This window comes from Mytilus californianus, unplaced genomic scaffold (genome assembly GCF_021869535.1).
Source record: "Mytilus californianus isolate M0D057914Y unplaced genomic scaffold, xbMytCali1.0.p SCAF_7, whole genome shotgun sequence".
Taxonomy (NCBI): domain Eukaryota; kingdom Metazoa; phylum Mollusca; class Bivalvia; order Mytilida; family Mytilidae; genus Mytilus; species Mytilus californianus.
In genome coordinates, this window is record NW_026262723.1 from 16701697 (window position 1) to 16709997 (window position 8301).

Genomic DNA, 8301 nt, shown 5'->3' on the forward strand with positions numbered 1-8301 from the left:
TGGAATGTTAAGGTTTTATGTGGTGTGCAATGTAAGGGTGGAATACCATAGTGTCAAAAGAGAGAATATTTTTCGATTAAAACACACCCGGGAACAGCAAGAAAGTTTACCAAAGAAGTTGTGGGAACTTAACTGATTTTATCATATATATTTCTGATAGTTTTCCCGACCTATTCACATATTTTCAAACTTGAAAGGTGACCTATTTCAGCGGCACGCGCCTTGAACATGTACACGTGACAGTTGTAAGTAACAGGTCATCTCAAAGATACCATAATTAGAATAAAAGGTTAAAGTACTTACAAAATATGTCATCTTGTAGAATGTGAATTGAAAAATATATTATTTTCAAATTCGCAGTCCAAGTCAACGGAAAATCTCTGTCACAAACAATTTTCATGCTATAAATCCATTCCAACAATATCATTTTAAACACACACTAGCTGGCCTTTTCATTAATTTAGATAATACAAATTTAGCTAAATTTTGTGTATTCATATCAACAGACAAATCCAACACTTATCCTAGACGTTATTAATACTCACTTCAAATTTTGATTAACAATTTATTGATACGGATGACAACACTTATGTAATAAAATAAATATTTAAATTTTAATTGGATGCCCATGCAGTGGTGTTGCAATGCCATAACACTGGTAATAGAAAGCTATCTGTTAGTGGCGGATCCAGAGGGGGGCGTAGTGGTCGTTTGGGATAAAAATTGCTTTTTTGTCTTTCTTCTTGTCGTTCGTATTGTAAATTTCATTGAATGTCCGTATATCTTGTTTACAACAAGAAATCTGTGAGGTTATTCTAACTAACCATACAACAAACGATAATTTTTCCATGTCCATTTTTTACTGACAAATCCCACATCAAATATATTGGTACATAGCTTTGGATCCATCCAATCATTTTATGATAGACATTTAATGGGGAGAATACGGCATCAAAAATGTCTAACCCTTACACTTTAACTGTAAGAATATACATGCCCCACATCAGGAGCCGTTGAATTAGTGCATTTTACACTTATTTTATGTTTTTTAGCCAAAAAAAGGTCAAATTTTTTTTCGCCTCTCTACGCTCGGCAAAAGATTCCATACTTCGCCCCCATTTTCCTAAATCCTGGATCCGCCGCTGATCTTGATACATAGGAAAATGAATCTTAAAAAAGTTAATTCTATAAATTCAATTGTGAAAAAAAATTCACAATACCGTGCATTAACCCGGGGGAAAGTTACCACGTAGAAATCCTTATATAGCATGTATGATATCCCGTAGGTATATAGTGAAACTGATAAAAAAAAATCATTTTGATGTTAACAGTTTACTTGTCACATGTCTTTTCTGTGACTCATCAACCGTCCATCAACAAATATTACTTGATATTCAGTGAAATGATAACATGCAGAGTGTAAACAATTATTGTAAAAGCAGAGCAGCCTTAAATTCTTATAGTTTGGTCAAAGCCGATTCAGAGTTGAAATGGCCTAGCGGTAGTCTGATCACTTCGAATGCAACACGCTTAATTTCGTATTAAATGCAAATTTTGCTTTATCTTTGCGGAGCATTCATAAAGTATTTAAAACTAAAATAAGAACTATAATAGCTTTCTGAATAGCTCAGATTCAAAACATTGAGAATAAGCTCCTAGCTGCCGACATATACATCTGGACAAGAATGTATTTTTTGTATTTTTTTTGAAAGAAAAGTTGCATATGTAAGTTATCTATTTATAATCTTCAACTCTATCAGGAGTTTCAAGAAAATGGGGGAGGTGGTGGGGGGAGGGGCGATTGAAGTCTAACTGTAAATATAAAAAAGATCGAGATGTGGTATAATTTAAATGAGAAAACTCTCCAAAAGAGACAACATGACACAGAAATGAAGAACTATAGGTCACCGTACGGCCTTCAACAATGAGCAAAACCAATACCGTAATTCTCTTCTATATTCATTATAATTTCATAAAATTATAACAATAAAACCTGTTTAAGACAGACTTGATCATCACCACGGCTCAAGTGATTTCGGTGACGAATATCATTATATCACGACTTGTAAAGTATGTTTGTATTCGTTGCAAGCTGTTTATTTCAGTGGTAAATTTTGGTAGATTTTAAAAACGAACTTCGAGAGATATTTATCATTTTTAAAACAATGAGGGCACGTGTCACTGATTACACAATTACTCAGCCGTGAATTATCCAATTAATAAAATTGTTTGGATTATCCTTATTGCTTATGAAAATCATGTTATTAAAACAGTGTTTTGAATAAAAATTAGATTATACACGTTATACGATATTTTGAAGTTGTTTAGGAATTGTTTCATGTTGTTAAATTTACTTTATGCGTTGTGCTTTTTTACGATTATGAAGAAAAAATAAAAAATCTCACTTTCACTGCATTTTAATAAAGTTTCTCTTATGATCTTTGCCTGTTATATATTTCTTGCATGTAGAGATATTTCTAGTATCACACTGCACGCATGGAGTGTGATACGAAAATGTTTTACGCAAAACTTAATTTCGATTATTAGAAAAATACCCAAATATGATGAATGACAGAAACTGAGAGGAAAACGGAGATAGATTCAATTTCGGAATTTATCTAAATTCCGTCAAGGCTTGTAATACTGGACCCGTATGCATCAAGCTACTTAAGTTAAGATGTGTTCCAAACGGACGGATGCATGCAATCATTTTGGCTAGTAGTCCATACATGAAATCGCATTAAACATAAAGGTCTCAAAAAGAAGATTTTTAAATCAAATCTAGTCCTCAATTCATCTTTTCATCCTTTGCAAGTGATTCGGACACTTTAAAACAGCGTAATGGTACAAATGTAACATGTCATCTGACAGATGCTAATTCATTACAAAATACGGCATCTTAGAGAACAGGAATTAACAAATACACTATTTTTAAATTTGCAAATCCAATTCACACGGAAGATCACTGTCACAATCCCTGACCACTGATTCATCACCAGATTTAACACAGATCACATTCATACGATTTTCAAAATAGAAATATATTCCAACAATATCATACAACTTAGGCACGCATATGCTTATGAAGCCTTTTCGTTATTTTAGAAATACGTATACAAAATTGTGTGCAATATTAATATTGTATATTTAATACTACTGTTCTGGCATAGATACATCATTCACTTATCCGAGACGTTTTTGAATCTCACTTCCAATTTGTAATTTGGATTAACTCTGTATTGATACGGATGACAACACAAGACTAAAGTAAAGACCATAAATTTCCGTGGGAATTTCAAGTGGAAGCCCAGTGGTGTTATTAAAAACAGAAAACTTTTCGTTTGTTACAAAACAATCTTGATACATTGGTAAGATAATACTGATTGATTGATTGTTGGTGTTTAACGCTACTTTCAGCACTATTGTGCCATATCGTGACGGTCAAAAAAGGGAGTTCCCCCTCCCCCCTTTATTTGTAACCTTACCTATTTTTTGATCATTTGTTTTCGTCCAAAAATGTATGAAATATTTGCTACTGGACATTACGCAAACATCAATCATGAATCACCTAACACATATCTAAGGGAAGCCTTCTATGCATGCATTTACGTGTTTAAAGATTGAATAATCAAATAATTACAAAATATATTGTGTTGCAAAAAAAAAAAAAAAACTTTATAACATTTATACATTTAAACCATTCGTCGATTTTTCAAAATGTTTGGAAATATATATAAGTAGCAGTAAACATAAAAGAAGAACTTAGAAGAAAAGAAATATATATATATATATATAAGCGTGCATTGTGGATGCAACATTGCAGATAATACTTTTTAAAAATTCATATTATAAAACTTAGTGCTTTTTTTGTATTTTTATATAGAAAATACTAAAAGACAAAAGAAAACCCTCTTAGATAAACAAAACGTCTTAAATGGCCATTTCATTTTATATTATTTCAGAATTTGAACATCTGTGTCCCTGGATCTGAACAAGAATTTGTTCAATCTAAATTGTATCATGTCATGGCATTGTGAATTATTACTTATTAAATATGATATACTGCTACATAATGTCATTTCCGTACTTGATATAAAAAATCAAATAACTATTTAATTAGTTGGCACGCGCCGATGTTGTCGACACGGTAAGTATGTTTATCAACGAATACGCGTTATCTCTGTGGTCAAGCGTAACCGGGAGTTTAAAACATGCGTTTTTAATTGGAAAGATAAAACCCAACCCGACGGTCCCTAGATAATTGCATATAACTAAATTGGAACTATTTAAAACAATGACAAATTCAATATAAAGAAATCTCTTCGGACGAATTTTCGAGAATCGAAATTTAAAGTGTAAAATAATTAATCGTTTTATTTCTATTACATGGAGTCTTTTTTTAAATAATAAACATTTAAGTGGTTGTCATTCTCTTTCGCTCTCTCTCTATGATGTTTTTGCCGACAAAAACAATTCGCTGAATTAATCTTAATAGTCAGACATTAAACTCTCTCTCAGAACTTTTTGCATTAAAATTTAATTGGATGAAATTCAATAAGTATGTTATTATTCTCATCACTTTTAAGGATAACCTTAATAATGTTTGATTTTTGACAGAATTTTATATATTGTAGAATTCGTTCTTTTTGTAGACACTTATACTGTATGAAGATGATTCGTTCCAACTTTTATGAAGAAATCACCGACGTTTTTCTTATTTAAACTACATAAATATACATAAAAAAAATGCTGTTTTTTTTCTAAAATCAATTTCTTTTCATAAAAATGAATTATTAACAAAGAATTGTAACACAAATGTGGAGGCTTACTTTGTAACGAAGATATTTCAAATCTCTTTACCGAAATCTGCAAATGTTTATCTTTTGAAACAAAAAAGTTAAGGATGTCTGTTCAAAGGACAGAAATGTCCAAGAAACCGAAATTTTACGTAAATGTTGAAAATGTCGAACCCATTTATCTTTTAAATCTAGCACACGAAGATATGCTTTTTATTTCATATTCAAATTGATTGGGTAAGAAATCGCTTGAATGCAAACTTTCGTAAAAAAAATCACCGTGGGATCAAAACTGTATCGTATGCCCATAATTGCCCTAAAGCTTAATGTCATCGGCAGATTATGAGGGTCTGGAGAGGGGTTCATTATTTCTGTATTCTATTATTTACATGAAGATATACTTTTTATTTCATATTCAAATTGATTTGGTTAGAAATAGCTTGAATGCAAACTTTCGAAAAAAAAAATCATCGTGAGATCAAAACTGTATCGTATGCCCATAATTGCCCTAAAGCTTAATGTCAGACTATGAGGGTCTGGAGAGGGATTCATTATTTCTGTTTTCTATTATTTGTATGCCATTTTTCTCTATTTTGTATACTTTTGCCCATTATTCTTTATTCCTTATATTTTAGTACCTCTTCATTCTCCATTTTTTATTTGTTTGGTCATTTTCTCTATTCTTTATATTTTTGTCAACTATTCTCTATTCTGTAAACCCCCATCCACACCCTCGCGTATAAGGGCAGACGATAAACATTTTAGTATACATACCACCCGTTGTCACTTCTCACCTGACACAGGATTTATATATTTATTACGTAATACTAACGAATGTTATATTATCGATATAGAAAATTCAGTAGAATATAATCTGTATCAATGCACTGGCATGTTAAAGGTATTTTGATCTGACAAGAATACATTTGTTTATTTTATTTTTAGTTTATTTAGTTATATTTGTTCATGTTTTAGGTAAGAACAATGCACAAAACCATCGTATTTTCAAAAAATCTCTAGAACGTGCTGATTTTGGAACCTATATCAAAAGATTGGTATTACCTAGCTTTTGGGGTTTCAAAAAATATCCATTTAGTAATCAATTTGTGGCTTTTTTATATTTATATCAAAATTGAAATTCAAGGCCATATTTGCCAAAGAGAACAAGGTTAACATTTACCCAAAGTGTGACATGCGAAAAGATGTTTCGTTTTCCCTAAAAAAATTAAAATATTGAAGTAACGAATCTTTAAAGGTTACGTCACGTTAATATATTTTGAATGAAAAGGTGCAACTGGATGCACCCCTAAACAAAAAATGAAAAACTAAAATGGCGGGTATGCGTCAATCAGACAGCAATCCAACACAAACACAAGTAAGTTATCTGACATCTAGAATTAAGAGGTTTAAGCATAACCTGTGCTGGTACACCCGATCCTGCAATGTTAGCCAGTAATAGTGGAAATCTATTAGTAAAATTAGTCCGTTAGTAGTACTAATAACAGTATACTTTTATACTGCACAGTACAAATGTTAGAAGTTGTAGAACTAACAACGTACAATATATACATATTACTCAGTACAAACACGGACCTTTTCCGGGATATTATGGCGTAGTATTACAGTTTCAGTGTTACCACTAATAAGGTTAACAACGTACTTGTTATATTACCCGGATCAACGCCGGGAACAACTTCTGCGGTAAGCGACTGCTTATGAAGGTTTTTGAAACACCACAAATTGTAATTATGGAGTATTACGATATTAGTCGTTATAAGCGACAGTTTTTATAGTTAAAACAATACTCTAAATATTCCTTTTCTTTTCTTTTTTTTGAACGAATGCTTGCTATTCTAAAAAGAATGATTTTGCTTAGAATCATAAAAAGTTTATTTATTTTGTAAAAACGGCTTTATGTTTGTTGGCTTTAGATATATACCTCCACCTGAAGCTAGGCAATAGCTCTTTGGCCAATAAACATCAGACTGAAAAATGAACCTGATGAAACTATATTCATTTTTTTCTTCATCTTTCAATTAGGTTTTATTGGAAAATAGTTGCTATGACGGATCAGTTAGATACCTCAGTTCTCACTCCAGCATGATGCAAAATGTATCAATATAAGCATATATGACTTAAACATAACAGCTGCATGATGGATTGGATACGAAATTTATTAAAATAAGCATTATATGACATAAATCGACATAATTCGAAGCATACTTTTCATAACAAGTATTGACAATAATCTGTGCATTGCATGTGCATAATCCATATATATTATTTTTGAGAATATTTTCATGTGCCATGGTATTGTTTACTATTTTGAGCGCTCTTGAATAAATAATATGTTATAAGACAATTTCGCAGATCTTCGCAGTGTACTGATATTTTTTAAGATATAGTTTTTCGTTTACATGAATTAAGACGCATTTTATTGAGAAAGCAGTTACAAATATACATCCAATATAAACCAGGATTTATAAATGTTTTAACCTATTTATCGCCCCGTTTATCACTCGATTTATTTTTTAATATTCTAAATTATTTGTATTGTAATCTAGGCTAAACCTCGGTGCTACTTTTTGGTATGCACCCAGATCTACAACGTACGTCACGAGTCACGTGTTTTGTGTAAGTTTCCAGCCGCCATTTTTGGAATTTTGAAGCGATCATAGGGAAGTATTCTATGATTTATTTGCCATGAAAGCATGTATCGGTAAAAATATATAGACAATCACATAACAGGGGTCGATATTGACATGGTTTAGCATTACTGCTTCATGTTAAAACGACCTAACTTTTCAAACACTCTTAAAAATCGTGAGCGGATCCTGCATCGTGTGAAATTACTATCTTTTCCCTCGTAAGGGGACAACCATTTGATATTCTGGGGGGGGCCAGGAGGATTTGTTTTGGATCGGTTATTTATTTTTGTAAACTAAGAGGACAGATTATCTATTTTCTGCACTATTGAAGCAAGATTTTTCATTTTCATTAAAGCAAGGGACTGATTATTTATTTTCACAACTATATTTATAATATTCGAAAACATACAATTTTTAAATTATTTATTTTGTTATAAATAATTCATGTATAGTCAAGTCATTATGTATTTAATCAGAATTAATTATTATCCTCTGCAGAAATGAATCTTCTGTATCCCCCAATGCATATACATGTATTGCATACATACACAGTATTAAAGTTTGGTTGTAACTAAGGCTCTTTTAAAAGTATTGGCAAACATGTTTCGCCGAGCGGAGCGAGGCAAAATTTTTTTTAAGGGTTTTTGAACCGCTGAAGGCCCAAGAAGCTATAGAACAAATGATGCAAAATCATGCCTTCTAGGTGTTCCCCAGACCCTTTCTTAAACTGAAAATGCAAGTTCTGTTTTAATAATTTTATGACAATATTTTGATCTCAAAGCAAAATCACGTTATAGATTCAGTGTAAGACTTAACTTTCTAGGAACATCATCAAAAGACAAATATGCATGATAAAG